We start from the raw sequence: 16,234 nt of genomic DNA, 5'->3' as shown, positions 1-16,234 counted from the left end.
TTAATTTGAGAATAATTATGGTGAGATAAATGTAAAATATTAAACCCATGATGAATAAGTGATGCGATAATGATAATCTCCACCGATGGAAATAATAATAATGATAATAATAATAATAATAATAATAATAATAATAATAATAATAATAATAATGAAAAGTTGAAGAAGCAGAAGATGAAGAACTTGCAATAGTATTTTTGAGAATAATAATAATTGATGAAAGATAATTAAGATATTTTGGACGATTATTCATTGTAAGAATAATAATAATAAAAATAATAATAATATTTTATTACGAAACTGATCATAAATTTATGAGCATAAATTACGAGGAAGAACGACCCTTCGTTTAGAACGTCCGCAAGGGTTGGCATATAATCATCCCGGATGACAAATGATAATAATCAAATATAGGATTATAATTGAAATTAATGATAATAATAAAATATTTGATGGTAATCACAGAATATGATAATGATCAGATAAAGAATGATAATTATTTAATAATCATAGGAAGATATGATAGGGACAGTCGTCATGTGTCGAACTGGTCAGAACCAGATGTTGGGTTTCCACGTGGGAGATTGTCAGCGGTAGATGCGAAATAATCCACGGACGGCACATGTCTTCGTTGTCAGAGCGTAGTAATGAACCTTTCCGTACGTCTTGTCGTATTAACAAGTGTAAATATTGAAATAGGCTTTGAGTTAATGAGCTCTACCTGGCATGTTTGTAAATCTGGAAATAATAGGCTAGAATTTGTCCGTACTATAAATTTCCGTTTTCGATACGATAACATTTCCACGGTGGATGTCCAGCTCACCAGAATGTACATACCGGAAGTGTCTCATGTCCAAACAGAACGAGGAGATGACAGTAAATAGTTACTGTCATGCCTTCGTCTCCGAAAGAAGATCTCCAGCGGTGAAACGTCCACTCATACGGATGTGAATTCGACCCCCAGTAACCAATTGGGGCGAATTCACCAAATATTGTACACTACCAGAGTAGTGAGGTGAATCCAAGTATTATGTCATTTATTTTTCAGGATGGAATTTTCCCAATGTAATAATTGTCATCATGTGTAGTTTGCAAAATAAGTTAATAAATTGCTCCTCATTGCAATTTCAATAGGAAACAGTTTCTATATCTTTTTATTGTAGTTAGTCCAGTATGCCCATGAAATTTAAGTTGTCACTTCCCAGTCCTATTGTGGAGTCTAAAATTTGTATCCATGAATGAGTCGTTTCTCGTTACCTTAATTTGCATGCCCCGTCCATCCCTGTGTTCATTTGGTGCGCCGATATATAATTTGATTTTCTTTATTAATTTTTTTTAAATTTTACGAACTGATCACCCCTGAGATTAAGGCTAGTCTGGGACTCAGGAGGTGAGGAGCGGGTGCAGTACAGAATGTAAAAACAAACTATTTCGTCGCGATCTGATCTGACAATTTCTGTACAGGGTGACATTAGGCTAGATATAATATTATTTTTATGTTTTTGGGAGGAGTCTGCGGGGCCACTTGAAAGACCGGGCCCGCCTGTATTGCAGGCCCTAACTTTAGGCCCGTGCAAAAATATACATTAAAATGCATACATATACAGAGAAATACAGGAAAAAGTGCGAAAAGTACATAAATATATAGAAATACTGAGAGCAACAAATAGGAAAATTCCCCTCAGTTTTAATTACTGCATTGATGGGGTGAAAGTTTCTTTTGGGGATCATTATAAGCACCTAAGTGTTAATATAATGAAAGATCTTCATGGGGGTAATCACATAAATATGATTGTAAATAAAGGGTACAGATCTCTGCACGTGGTTTTGACGGTATTTAGGGGTTGTAGTAAGGATGTAAAGGAGAGGGCCTATAAGTTTCTGGTAAGACCCCAACTAGAGTATGGTTCCAGTGTATGGGACACCACCAGGATTACTTGATTCAAGAAGTGGAATAAATCCAAAGAAAAGCAGCTCGATTTCTTCTGGGTGATTTCCGAAAAAAGAGTAACGTTACAAAAATGTGGCAAAGTTTGGGCTGGGAAGATTTGGGAGAAAGGAGACGAGCTGCTCGACTAAGTGGTATGTTCCCGGCTGTCAGTGGACAGATGGCGTGGGAGGACATCAGTAGTGATTCATACTGATTGATAGCATGTGATACTAGCCATATAATATAAATGTTATACCTAAATAGGATCCGTAACTGCCGCCATGATGAGTTAGCATAATACAGTAATAAGTAGACCCGCATAACATATAATAATATCTAATAGGCTTTCTAGTGACGAAAGAATTCCTGAATTTCAGTTGGACAGTTCTCGAGATTAGCTCCCGTATACAAACGAACTCATAAGCTTTCTCTCCGTGTAATATCCCCACAGATATGGTAATATTAGAGGTAGAGAAAGGTTAATTTCACCACCAGTGCAAGCACACCCAGTTTTATTACAGTAAATTAGTGGCATTTCTCATGTTGTACATTTAAAATAGTGGAACTTCGTTGAAAACAGTTGAAGATCACTGGTGTAGACGATACAATTGCCAGCTGGCGAATACCATTATACACACGCTCTCTGTTTCCCATATTGACTGGCAACTGTAGTTTAACCTCATACAGTAACAATATAATTTTTGTTTGAATTATACAGGCTACAACCGATTTATCGTTACAAATTACCGTCGTACACCTAAACTAAAGAATCCTGTAGTCTATAACTATTTCATTTGATTCTGATAACACGCAGATAATTTACCATTAATAGTCTAATGAATGCACAGCCACACGGTAATCACCAACTCTAAGATACAGTAATATAAGAGTAGTGCTGTAGGCTGGTCACTGAAACTTGCTCCTGCTGTGAAAATCTGCAGGGACTTAGACTCCACATAGTCCTTTCTAGACAACAGGCTTTACATTTGCAATTTACTAAGCCCGTTACATCCCTGTACGGCATCCAGTCCGGGTAGCTCAGCTGAACTCACTGGGTGAGCTAGACCTCGTGAGTTTGTTTCCCCCTGTGACCGTTCACAACGTCACCTATAGTATGTCATGATATCCAGGAGATGAAATATGCCGTTTTCCACGTCATTCTACGATAAAAATTGTCCAAGTTAGGATTTTTCCACCCGTTCCGGGACACGAATGACAGTACGCTGACTCGCGCGACCCAACTCTAGTTGTCGGTAATTAGCACCGAAGCATTGCAGGAGCGCTTGTACTTGAAGATTTCTCACTCCAACCGCGAGCGAGATGAAAAGAGACGCGTTATCACGTGACAGAGAATCTAGGTCACTAGCAGAGCTCATGGAGGACATCCAAAGTAAGAACTAACATTATATCGTAATTCCCTCATTCATTCACCACTGCCAACTCGCCGAATTCAATTGCTTTTCACCAGACAATTAATATAATTCACACAATACTTAACGAATAGCCACGTGCAAACATTCATTTGAATCAGAGATTTTTACACATAATTATGAAGACGAGAAGTGCTCTACATAATTTAAAGAGCGGTTATGACGCCGTAACAAGGGTGCGCCTAAATTGTTACCAGATGTTGGGTCATAACCGCGGCAACGAGCTTAAGGATTCCCCTAGCGCCCGTCATCACCCATCGACAGAGACCAAAGGACGCTTTTAAGTTTGCTTGAGAATCCACAAAGCTATTTTAATAAGATTCACTCAGTGAAAATGGGAATACAGGAGCTACAACTTGATACCCCGTTCGATACTGTACGTTACATATCACCGGAGCGCATTGCCAGTTTCAGGGTATCTTGCCTATATATTACGGAGCTGCGAAACAGACATTATCAGTTCATTTCAGTTCGACATCAGTTCGTCAGCAGTTCGTCGTGATTTGTGTGTGAGTTCTTTGTGAAGAAATCATTCTGAAGTGTGAACAGTATACTACAGTGATGTATTAAAATCTGTGATTTTATGTGGAAGTAACCACAATCTAACTAAGCTATTTACGTGTACAGTGTAAGGTACAGTGTGCCGCTAACAAATTTAGTAGAAACGGCACGAAACCGTGATGATCGTTGTCCGTGTGACGAGGGGTCATGCATCGAGCCACATATATGGCTAAACTAGTACGGCTCAATTCACATAAATAAGCACGTATTCAGATAAGTGCGTGGAGCGAGTGTATCATAAACGGAGGTGAAATATTTAGAAAAGTGAATGAACGGCCCACTGCCGGCAATGTATAAGGGCAGTGTATCGTCAGATAAATCCCTAACGCAGTAAAGAGCTCGACCTACCTATGACAAAGTGCAGTGCAGTATGCCTGAATTATTGTTATGTAGTGCGAGAATGTTAACATAGTAGTAGCGTATCCAGTGATATTTGTAAGTGAACCAGTGAAACTTCAGGGCCTAGAGTAACTATCAATAAGAAGGATAGGTAGGTGAGGAAGAAATAATGTCGGACTTCAGAGCCATAACCGTCTTAGGCTGGGGTGCTCGTGTCATTGAGCAGATCCAACGACATATTTAATCTGTGATGTATGTAAACTAACGCATTCACATGAAACAACTTCCCCTCATTTACATAAGGAGTCTACAAGAAAGTTGGAGTGAAAGAGATATCTAGCTGCCTGTCGGAATTTCTCTCTGTGTAGCAGAGAGAACGAGACATCTAGCTGCCTGCCGAAATTTCGCCTTGTATAGCAGAGATCGTCTGGAACTTCGCACGAGATCAAGCCGTCATGTGCGTGACTCACCAATTGTTCACCAAAGGACTTCACCTCGCTGAGGGCATCATGACGACCGATTAAATGTGTGCTTGTGCCATCCAGTAAAGCTGTGCTCATAGTTCCTGAAGGATGTGTACATTTCCAACTATTAGTATCTTTGAACGTCGTATCCTAGTGTAACTACAAAGTAAATTTGCATGTAGATGTAACGTAGATCGCCAATGTGCTACTTCAGCGGGATGACAGCATTTTATTTGATGGATTTTTATAGGAGATATTTCTTCATGGTTGGGGGCAACCATACTTCATTTCTGTTTATTTACCATGTTGGATATTGTCTCCCAATCCCTCACTGTATAGTTATACCATGCACAGTATCGTCTCCTTATTTCCCCTTTAAAATACATAATACCATGTTCCGTATTGTCTCTTCATCCCCCCATGTATACTTATACCAAGTTCCGTAAAGTCCCCTTATTCCTCGGTGTGTAGTTATGCCACGCTCAGTACTGTCTCCTTATCCCATGCTGAGACCAACTCGTCCGGTCCTGTATAGTTTTGCTATGTTCCGTATTGTCTCTCTATCCCCCATGTATAGTAATCCCATGCTCCATATCGTCTCCTTATTCCTCCATGTATAGTTATCCCGTGCTCCGTATCGTCTCCTTATTCCTCTATGTATAGTTATCCCATGCTCCGTATCGTCTCCTTATTCCTACATGTATAGTTATCCCATGCTCCGTATCGTCTCCTCATTGCTCCATGTATAGTTATCCCATGTTGCGTATCGTCTCCTTATTCCTCCATGTATAGTTATCCCATGCTCCGCATCGTCTCCTTATTCCTCCATGTATAGTTATCCCATGCTCCTATCGTCTCATTATTCCTCCATGTATAAATATCTTATGGTCTGTATTGTCTCCTTATTCCTCCATGTATAGTTATCCCATGCTCCATATCGTCTCCTTATTCCTCCATGTATAGTTATCTCATGCTCCGTGTCGTCTCGTTATTCCTCCATGTATACTTATCTCATGGTCTGTATTGTCTCCTTATCCCTCCATGTACAGTTATCCCATTGCATGTATCGTCTCCTTATTCCTCCATGTATAGTTATCCCATAGCCTGTATGGTCTCCTTATCCCTCCATACATAGTTATCTCATGGTATGTATTGTCTCCTTATCTCTCCGTGTAGAATTATCACATGCTCCGTATCGTCTCCGTATTCCCCCATGTATAGTTATCCCATGGTCTGTATTGTCTCCTTATTCCTCCATGTACCGAGCTCGATAGCTGCAGTCGCTTAAGTGCGGCCAGTATCTAGTAATCGGGAGATCGTGGGTTCGAGCCCCACTGTCGGTAGCCCTGAAGATGGTTTTCCGTGGTTTCCCATTTTCACACCAGGCAAATGCCGGGGCTGTACCTTAATTAAGGCCACGGCCGCTTCCTTCCACTTCCTAGGCCTTTCCCATCCCATCGTCGCCATAAGACATATCTGTGTCGGTGCGACGTAAAGCAAATAGCAAAAAAAAAAAAATTTCCTCCATGTATAGTCATCCCATGAGCTGGATTGTCTCCTTATTCCTCCATGGATAGTTATCTCATGGTATGTATTTCTCCTTATTCCTCCGTATATAGCTATCCCATGCTCCGTATCGTCTCCTTGCTCCTCCATGTATAGTTATCCCATGGTCCGTATCGTCACCTTATTCCTCCATGTGTAGTTATCCCATGCTCCGTATCGTCACCTTATTCCTCCATGTATAGTTATCCCATGCTCCGTATCGTCTCCTTATTTCTCCATGTATAGTTATCCCATGCTCCGTATCGTCACCTTATTCCTCCATGTATAGTTATCCCATGGTCCGCATCGTCTCTTTATTCCTCCATGTATAGTTATCCCATGCTCCGTATCGTCTCCTTATTCGTCCACGTATAGTTATACCATACTCCGCATCGTCTCTTTATTCCTCCATGTACAGTTATCCCATGCTCCGTATCGTCTCCTTATTCCTCCATGTATAGTCATCCCATGCTCCGTATCGTCTCCTTATTCCTCCATGTACAGTTATCCCATGCTCCGTGTCGTCTCGTTATTCCTCCATGTATAGTTATGCCATGGTCTGTATTGTCTCCTTATCCCTCCATGTACAGTTATCCCATGGTATGTATCGTCTCCTTATTCCTCCATGTATAGTTATATCATGCTCCGTATCGTCTCCTTATTCCTCCATGTATAGTTATCCCATAGTCTGTATTCTCTCCTTATCCCTCCATGCATTGTTATCTCATGGTATGTTTTGTCTTCTTATCCCTCCGTGTAGAGTCATCACATGCTCCGTATCGTCTCCTTATTCCTCCATGTATAGTTATAAAATTGGTCTGTGCTGTCTCCTTATCCCTCCATGTATAGTTATCCCATGGTATGTATTGTCTCCTTTTCCCCCGTGTATAGTTATCCCATGCTCCGTTCGTCTCCGTATTCCCCCATGTATAGTTATCCCATGGTCTGTATTGTCTCCTTATTCCTCTGTATAGTTATCACATGGTCTGTATTGTCTCCTTATTCCTCCATGGATAGTTATCTCATGGTATGTATTTCTCCTTATTCCTCCGTATATAGTTATCCCATGCTCCGTATCGTCTCCTTGCTCCTCCGTATATAGTTATCCCATGCTCCGTATCGTCTCCTTATTCCTCCATGTATAGTTATCCCATGCTCCGTATCGTCACCTTATGTCTCCATGTATAGTTATCCTATGGTCCGCGTCGTCTATTTATTCCTCCATGTATAGTTATCCCATGGTCTGTATTGTCTCCTTATTCCTCCATGGATAGTTATCTCATGGTATGTATTTCTCCTTATTCCTCCGTATATAGTTATCCCATGCTCCGTATCGTCTCCTTGCTCCTCCATATATAGTTATCCCATGCTCCGTATCGTCTCCTTATTCCTCTATGTATAGTTATCCCATGGTATGTATTGTCTCCTTATCACCCCTGTATAGTTATACCATACTCTGTATTTTCTCCTTATCCCTCCCTGTATAGTTATCCCATGATCTGTATTGTTTCCTTATCACCCTGTATAGTTATACCATACTCTGTATTTTCTCCTTATCCCTCCCTGTGTAGTTACACCATACTCTGTATTTTTTCCTTATCCCTCCCTGTACAGTTATACCATGACCTGTATTTTCTCCTTATCCCTTCGAGGCCAAACTCCCTTCGATAGGCTCTATTCACGGCAGCAGGCCATACTGTCCTCACGGCAAGGAGAAAAAATGCGGTTTGTAGCTCTAAAGTATCTTTCATTTTTAACATCCATCTCTCGTGTTATTCCGGAGCTGTGTATAATGCGGCGACATTGGCAAGCCTGTTCAGTGCATTGTGAGGTCGTCGGAGCCGTCACCATCTAGGATCTGTAACCTGTTCTTCACGAACTGGCAAGAAAAGAATGACCAAAATAACCGCATGCGCATATACAATAGTTCGTTCGTTCGTTCGTTCGTTCGTAATCTGTTTACCCTCCAGGGTCGGTTTTTCCCTGGGACTCAGCAAGGGATCCCAACTCACCGCCTCAAGGGCAGTGTCCTGGATCTTCAGACTCTGGGTCGGGGGATACAACTGGGGAGGGTGACCAGTACCTCGCCCAGGCGGCTTCACCTGCTATGCTGAACAGGAGCCTTGAGGGGGATGGGAAGTTTGGAAGGGATAGACAAGGAAGAGGGAAGGAAGCCTTAAGTTAGGTACCATCCCGGCATTTGTCTGGAGGTGAAGTGGGAAACCACGCAAGACCACTTGCAGGATAGCTGAGGAGGGAATCGAACCCCCCTCTAATCAGTTGACCTCCCGAGGCTGAGTGGACCCCGTTCCAGACCTCGTACCACTTTTCAAATTTCGTGGCAGAGCCGGGAATCGTACCCGGGCCTCTGGGGGATGGCAGCTAATCACACTAACCACTACACCAGAGAGGCGGACATATACAACAGTTATTTACGTTATAAGAAGAGGTGGCACCTATGAGTTGAATACTTGAAACAATTTCACCTTGATGCATAAAATTATAAAGTTCATTATGGTGTGGGTTACTGTAGTCACGTCCTAGTTCGTGAACCATGGGCAACGGCTGAGTGGCCTAGTGAGTGGTCTTGAGAGTCGGGATACCAGTTGCTATGGAATGGGAGTGGGCATCTCGGACATATTCTGAGTCATGGCCCTCCTTGTGCTCAGGCGGCTAGGACTATAAAATTCACCGCCGGTCCATAACCCGTTAGAGGAGAGATCCTCACTTACTTCCATTTGGCAGGCGAAGGACTCCTTGGAAACAACTTGGCGAACGAAATGGAATTCGATGGGGAGCTGTCAATATTAATGGGGCCTATGGAAGAAAGAAAGTAGAACTGGCTGAGTCAGCAAAGAGGATGCATCTGGATGTGCTAGAAGTAAGTAATATTCGGGTAAGGGGAGATAACGAAGAAGAGATAGGAGATTATAAAGTGGGTGTTAGAAAGGGAAGGGCAGAGTCTGGGGTAGAGCTCTTTATCAGGAATACCATTGCACGCAACATAGTTTCTGTTAGGCACGTAAATGAGCGAATGATGTGGATAGATTTGTCAGTTGGAGGAATTAGGACTAGAATTGTCTCCGTGTATTCACCATGTGAGGGTGCAGATGAGGATGTTGACAAGTTTTATGAAGCATTGAGTGACATCGTGGTCAGGGTCAACAGCAAGGATAAAATAGTGCTAATGGGCGATTTCAATGCGAGAGTTGGGAATAGAACTGAATGATACGAAAGGGTGATTGGTAAATGTGGGGAAGATGTGGAAGCTAATGGGAATGGGAAGCGTTTGCTGGACTTCTGTGCTAGTATGGGTTTAGCTGTTACGAATACATTCTTCAAGCATAAGGCTATTCACCGCTACACATGGGAGACTAGGGGTACCAGATCCATAATAGACTATATCTTAACCGACTTCGAATTCAGGAAATCTGTTAGGAATGTTCGAGTTTTCCGGGGATTTTTCGATGATACAGACCACTATCTGATATGTAGCGAACTACGTATCTCTAGGCCTAGTGTAGAGAAAGTTAAATCTGTCTGCAAACGAATAAGGGTAGAAAATCTGCAGAACGAGGAAATTGGACAGAAGTACAGAGATATGATTAGTGAGAAGTTTCGAACAGTAGACAGTAAGCAGGTTCAGGGTATAGAAAGTGAGTGGGTGGCATACAGGGATGCTGTAGTAGAAACAGCAAGGCAATGCTTATGAACAACTGTGTGTAAAGATGGGAAAAGGCGAACATCTTGGTGGAATGATAAAGTGAGAGCAGCTTGTAAACGTAAAAAGGAGGCTTATCAGAAATGGCTTCAAACAAGGACCGAGGCAGACATGGATTTGTATGTAGATGAAAGAAACAGAGCGAAACAAATAGTTGTTGAATCCAAAAAGAAGTCGTGGGAAGATTTTGGTATTAACCTGGAAATGCTAGTCCAAGCAGCAGGGAAACCTTTCTTGGCAGCAATTAAGAATCTTAGGAAGGGAGGGAAAAAGGAAATGAACAGTGTGTTGAGTAATTCGTGTGAACTCATAATAGATCCCAGAGAATCACTGGAGAGGTGGAGGGAATATTTTGAACATCTTCTCAATGTAAAAGGAAATCATCCTGGTGGTGTTGCGAACAGCCAAGCTCATGGGGAGGAGGAAAATGATGTTGGTGAAATTACGCTTGAGAAAGTGGAAAGGATGGTGAAATGGTGAAGTATAGTGGGAAAGCAGGGATGAAATGGCTTCATAGAGTAGTAAAATTAGCATGGAGTGTTTGTAAGGTACCTTCATATTGGACAAAAGCAGTAATTGCACCTATATATTCTAACCGTTCATTACCATGCCATAGGCATGTTAGGAGATTTAGTCAATTATATATGCCGTTTTCCGCAACATTCTGTGATATATAATGTCGTAATTAGCAGTCTACATGCCGAACCGGGGTGTGATTTGCGATACGCCAGCCCGAAGGGAGCCGTTTCCTGCGCTGTATCGAGAAAAGGATAGCGCATTACCGCTGGACCTTGAAATCGCGCTCTCTTTTCGTGCAAGTGAGGAGGAGAGATGACGCTACGCGTGGAAATGCAGGTTGCTGGAGACTGGGCTCAATTAATGTGTGTTAACCCCTGAGAAATAAGTGTCCATTACTAATTCAACACCGCATTCATTGGTGCCACTTCACCATAATTTACTAAAAAGAGGAAGAAAAAGAACACCTACATCTGAGATAATTTCTGGAAATTTATGAGTCAGGTCTCATTCGAACCGATGTATTTAATGCTGATTGTTGATGCATATAAATGCAATACTTTAATAGTGAATCGGTAATGACGCCTGTCATACAGTAGTACGCAGATTAAAGATGACTGCCGAAATCTGACAACGTGTGGAAAAAAGTGGGAGGTCTTGCGTGATGAACCATGACGCGTGAATTTCTAAAAGGACGCTTTTGAGATTGTGAATGACCCACTGATCGTTTTGTTTTTATATGAGATCAGTAGAAAGTAGGAGTCATGAGCTATTATTTGATTGCTTCCACGTCGTTGAAAGATTCCGTTTACCATAGCTTCATTTGAAACAGGGGCGTGGTTTACCTTCTCTCCCCCCCCCCCATTCAGTCCGGATGCTATAAGTAGAACTTGAACTTAGATACAATATCCCATTGTAATTTGTGTAGCCGCAGTACTCACACGTTAGGAGTGAACTTGGATATCAGTGTATGAGGTGTTGTGTCAAGGAAGAAAAACACATCAGTGCGATGTAAAATATCGCGAAATAAGCCGTGTGGTACAAGATAATGTACAGTATTGATGAATAGAAGTGTTATCTCAATATTTAATCTTTTAAATATCGATGACAGTCAGTTGCGGCTCATGATGCAATCATTAGTGAAAGGGCAAGCGCATTAGGTTGTTTAGAGGTAGTGAGACAGTTAATTACGTTCAGTAATTAATAGTGACCGATCTAAAGCATTTTAAGAGTGAGTGATGTTCAGTAAAATTGAAGAATTATTCCTGATAAAATTAGCATTTGCATACTCCATGGATACTCGTGGTGATAGACTGTGTGATTAATGGGGAAATGAACAGTGATTTATACAAACTTGCCACTCTTTGCAATAATCTATTCAAAGTTATTAGTGGATCTTATCACCAGTAGATTCCTTTGGAAGTACATAAACGGTGCTTAGTAATTGATTTCCCATTTTTGCCTGTATATTCGTGAGTGATCGTCGAACCCCGAGATCTGGAGCCTACGTGAATCGCGTCTAAGTGCCTGCAGTCATTTCTACAGGGGACGTCTACAGACTCCACTAAGAAGACGACAATTCGAGACATGGATCGTGTTAGTATGAAGAGGAACCAAGGACAGTCAAAAAGAAGAACACTCATCATGGTGGTGTAAAATCTAAGGTGTACCTCGAGATGATGGTAAACCATACCCAGCATTCGATAAGTACATTTAATTTGAATATATTAAACCACGAGATTTGCATGCCAGTAACAATTTTTATTTTGTAAATATTAAAATGTTATAATTAATAATAGTAAATGTAGGGAACACTATACGCGTGTGACTGGGAAAAGATTATTTATTATTTTGATTAGGGTTTTTAGGTGATTCAAGAATAATCATTGATATTTAGCAGGCTTATTTGCATGAATTATTATATAGATCCCATAAATTCTTAGTGTATATGAAGCACATATTTTGAGAAGAATACCGCTTTAGCTAAATTTATAATTTCTTCGTAATGTTACCATCTGGTGAAGATTTTCATAATAATTTGAATATAAACCATATGTTTGCTTCAAGGTGATTCAGGTATTTATAAATCCCATGTGATAATAGATGATCATTGAAGATGTCCCAAACCGAGGTATTGTGTGAATTATATAGATATGCGAGAAGAATTAAATGACCTGTAAGAATGGAGTCTTCTCTGTAAATTACTAGAACGGATTTGAGATGCAGTGGTATGATATGGAAGGTGAAGCTTGTGATGTTTGAGATGTTGGAATGATAAAGGATTATAATAATTATGGCTGTTCTGATATAGGCTGAATATATAGCCAGATAATGAATAACAAGAAGTGGTGGCTCTCAAATGAATGCGTACTTGAGAACGAGCCGAGATGATATAAAGGAAAAATAAAGAAAGAAAGAAAGAAAGAAAGAAAGAAAGAAAGAAAGAAAGAAAGAAATGAGGAGTTCAATGTGTTCTTGTAGCCGCAGAGCTGGACACACAGCTATTGGCATGATTGACAGATTTACAACGAAAGAACTTGTAGGGTCTGAGGGAGTTTGTGTTGTTTCCAACAAGCTTAGCGCTCACTGCAAGATTCCTTCCATTTACCAGTGTAGTATCGATTCCATTCTAATGATACGTTATGAGTAACATGGATAATTTTATGATTTTGCGAAGGATAAACCCATCCCCAGTTTTATGCATTAAATTAGCTCATGATAGGAGTTTCAGATTTTTTCACCTCGGAAGCTGAAGAACCTGAGTTCGATTCATGTTGGAACCATGGATCTAACCTGATACTATGGCTTCATTAAGCCATATCTTCAAGATGTATTGTGTGCTATATGTTTGATTATATGTTTGATATTTTTTCTGTGTAATGTGTTTACGTGTTTTATTATTCCCAAATTGTTTTATGGTTATGGGTTCGATACCAGCGGTGATTGATTTTCCTTTGAATATAATTTGTTAGGTAAACCCAGGATACGCGTATGTGTACAGTGTAATATATAATTGTCATGGCCAAACAGACCATGTGTTTGATATACGGCGATGCAATCTCGTGTGCAAAAGTAGATGTACTTGTGGGAATGCATACATTCCACAACCATGATGATTAATGGTAGTTAATTAACAAGATGGATGCCATTTAGTATCCATTATTGATCAGTTTATTAAAATAATATAGATGCCATTTAATATCATTGTTATAAATAAATGAAACCAAGTATCAATGCGTATTAATCAAATGATTTAAGGTATGCCAAGCAACAACGACAACTGTGAATAAACTAAAAGGACGTTAAGGCATACTATATATAATTAATGCTTCTGTCTTGATTATTTCTTTGTTTATGTGTTGTAATATGGCATCTTCTCGTGTGATTTTATCAGTATAATAAAATGGGGGACACGAGAGAAACCTCCCAGTAGGGTGTATTTGCATGTGATATTGTTATACATCCGGGTGTCTCCTGGGCAACGGACTAGGACTCTTCCTAGACGGTTGGTTCTCTCACACCAGAAGCAGAACTAATCAATCTTAAAATGTATTTTAAGAAACGGCTCTTTTCAGAGCCATCCATGACAATAATATCCATAAATATTGAAGGCCTGTCAGCTGCCAAAGAGGAACTCTTGAAAAAACTATGCCAAGATCAGAAATGTGACGTCTTGTGCATTCAGGAAACGCATAGGGATGAACATCAGAAACGTCCAAAGATTTCAGGAATGATTTTAGTTGCAGAAAGACCTCATGCAAAATATGGTAGTGCTGTATTTGTAAAGCCAGACATCCAGATCATCAGTACTCATCATACTGAAGATAACGACATCGAAATAATCACCGTGGAGCTAAGCAACATGACCATTACATCTGTGTACAAGCCTCTAAATGAAAAGTTCTCTTTCTCACCACCTGCAAATTTTGGCAATCAAACAAAGTCAATAGTAATCGGTGACTTTAACAGCCGTAGTCACTTCTGGGGATATGCTCAAGAAGATGAGAATGGAGAGATCGTCATTGCATGGGCTGAAACTCAGGAGCTATCCCTTATTCACGACAGTAAGCTTCCCTCCTCCTTCAACAGTGGAAGATGGTACCGAGGGTATACCCAGATCTTCTCTTTGTAAGCAACTGCTTTGTGCAGCAATGTTCTAAAGAAATGGGTTCACCAATCCCAAGAACACAACACCGGCCACTAATATGTCACCTCTCTTCATCCATAAGACCACACGAAGTTCGGCTCAGACGGAGATATAACTTTCGAAAGGCTGACTGGAAAAGGTTTTCCAGTATGTTGGATGAGAGGATAAAAACTGTGTCTCCTATACCGCAAGATTATGACAAATTCATTGATATCGTGAAGTTCTGTTCACGGGCATCAATTCTCAGAGGCTGCAGGACACGCTACCTTCAAGGTATAACTCGTGAAACAACTGCTCTGCTGCATGATTACTACAGGCTTCACGAAGAAGACCCATTTAGTGAGCAAACGATGCAAGCAGCACAAAGTGTTCTTTCCTCTATCTCCCAGGCAAAGAAGGAGACATGGATGAAGTTGATGTCTGAAGTCGATATGGGTAGGAGCAGTCAAGAAGCTTGGAGACTTTTAAAACGCTTGAGCAATGATCCTACGCAAGGTAACACACATGCCAATGTGAGTGCAGATCAAATAGCACACCAACTTTTGCTTAATGGAAAACCAAAGCTTTCCATGAGAGTAGGGAAGAATCCTATAGTCAGACAACCAGACAAGAGCAATGAGTTATCTAAGCATTTCACACTAACTGAACTGGAATTAGCTCTCAGTAAGTGAAAGATTGGGAAGTCAGCGGGACTCGATGACCTTCGAATGGAACAAATTAAGAACTTTGGTCCTATTGCGAAGTGCTGGTTGCTAGAACTCATGAATAACTGCGTTCAGTCTTCCATGTTATCTAAAATATGGAGAAAGACTAGGGTCATAGTCATTCTAAAACCAGGCAAAGATAAAAATGACCCTAGGAGCTACAGGCCAATCTCCTTATTATGCCATCTTTTTAAGATTCTGGAGAGACTAATCCTCAATAGGTTGACTGATAAAATCGAGCCACTTCTGATTCCACAGCAAGCTGGATTCAGGAGAGGGAAAAGCTGCACATCGCAGGTGTTGAAATTAAGTCAACACATAGAAGATGGCTTTGAAAGCCGGAAAATCACAGGAGCTGCATTTATAGATCTCTCGGCAGCATATGATACTGTTAATCACCGAATTCTCCTTGGAAAGGTATACAGCATGACAAAGGACTTCCATCTGACTTGTGCTATTAGAAACCTACTTCAAAATCGAAGTTTCTTCGTTGAGTTCCAGGGAAAAAGGAGCAGGTGGAGGATACAGAAGAACGGACTACCTCAGGGAAGCGTGTTGGCCCCAATGCTTTTCAATATTTACACAAATGATCAGCCTCTTCCTGCCGGGACGAATAGTTTCATCTATGCTGATGATTGTGTCATCACTTCTCAGGGGGATAACTTCGAGGCGATTGAACAAACATTGTCCACAGCTCTAGACACTCTTGCTGGCTATTACAAGAAGAATCAACTAACACCAAACCCAACTAAGACGCAAACCTGTGTTTTCCATCTAAACAACAGAGAAGCTTCCCGAACTCTGAAGGTCACTTGGCAAGGCATAACATTACGACACAATCCTACCCCGAAGTACCTCGGAGTCACTCTGGATCGTG

This window comes from Anabrus simplex, chromosome 5, assembly GCF_040414725.1.
Source record: "Anabrus simplex isolate iqAnaSimp1 chromosome 5, ASM4041472v1, whole genome shotgun sequence".
NCBI classification, from domain to species: domain Eukaryota; kingdom Metazoa; phylum Arthropoda; class Insecta; order Orthoptera; family Tettigoniidae; genus Anabrus; species Anabrus simplex.
The sequence above is the reverse complement of the archived record's forward strand: the minus strand, read 5'-3'. Positions refer to the sequence as shown.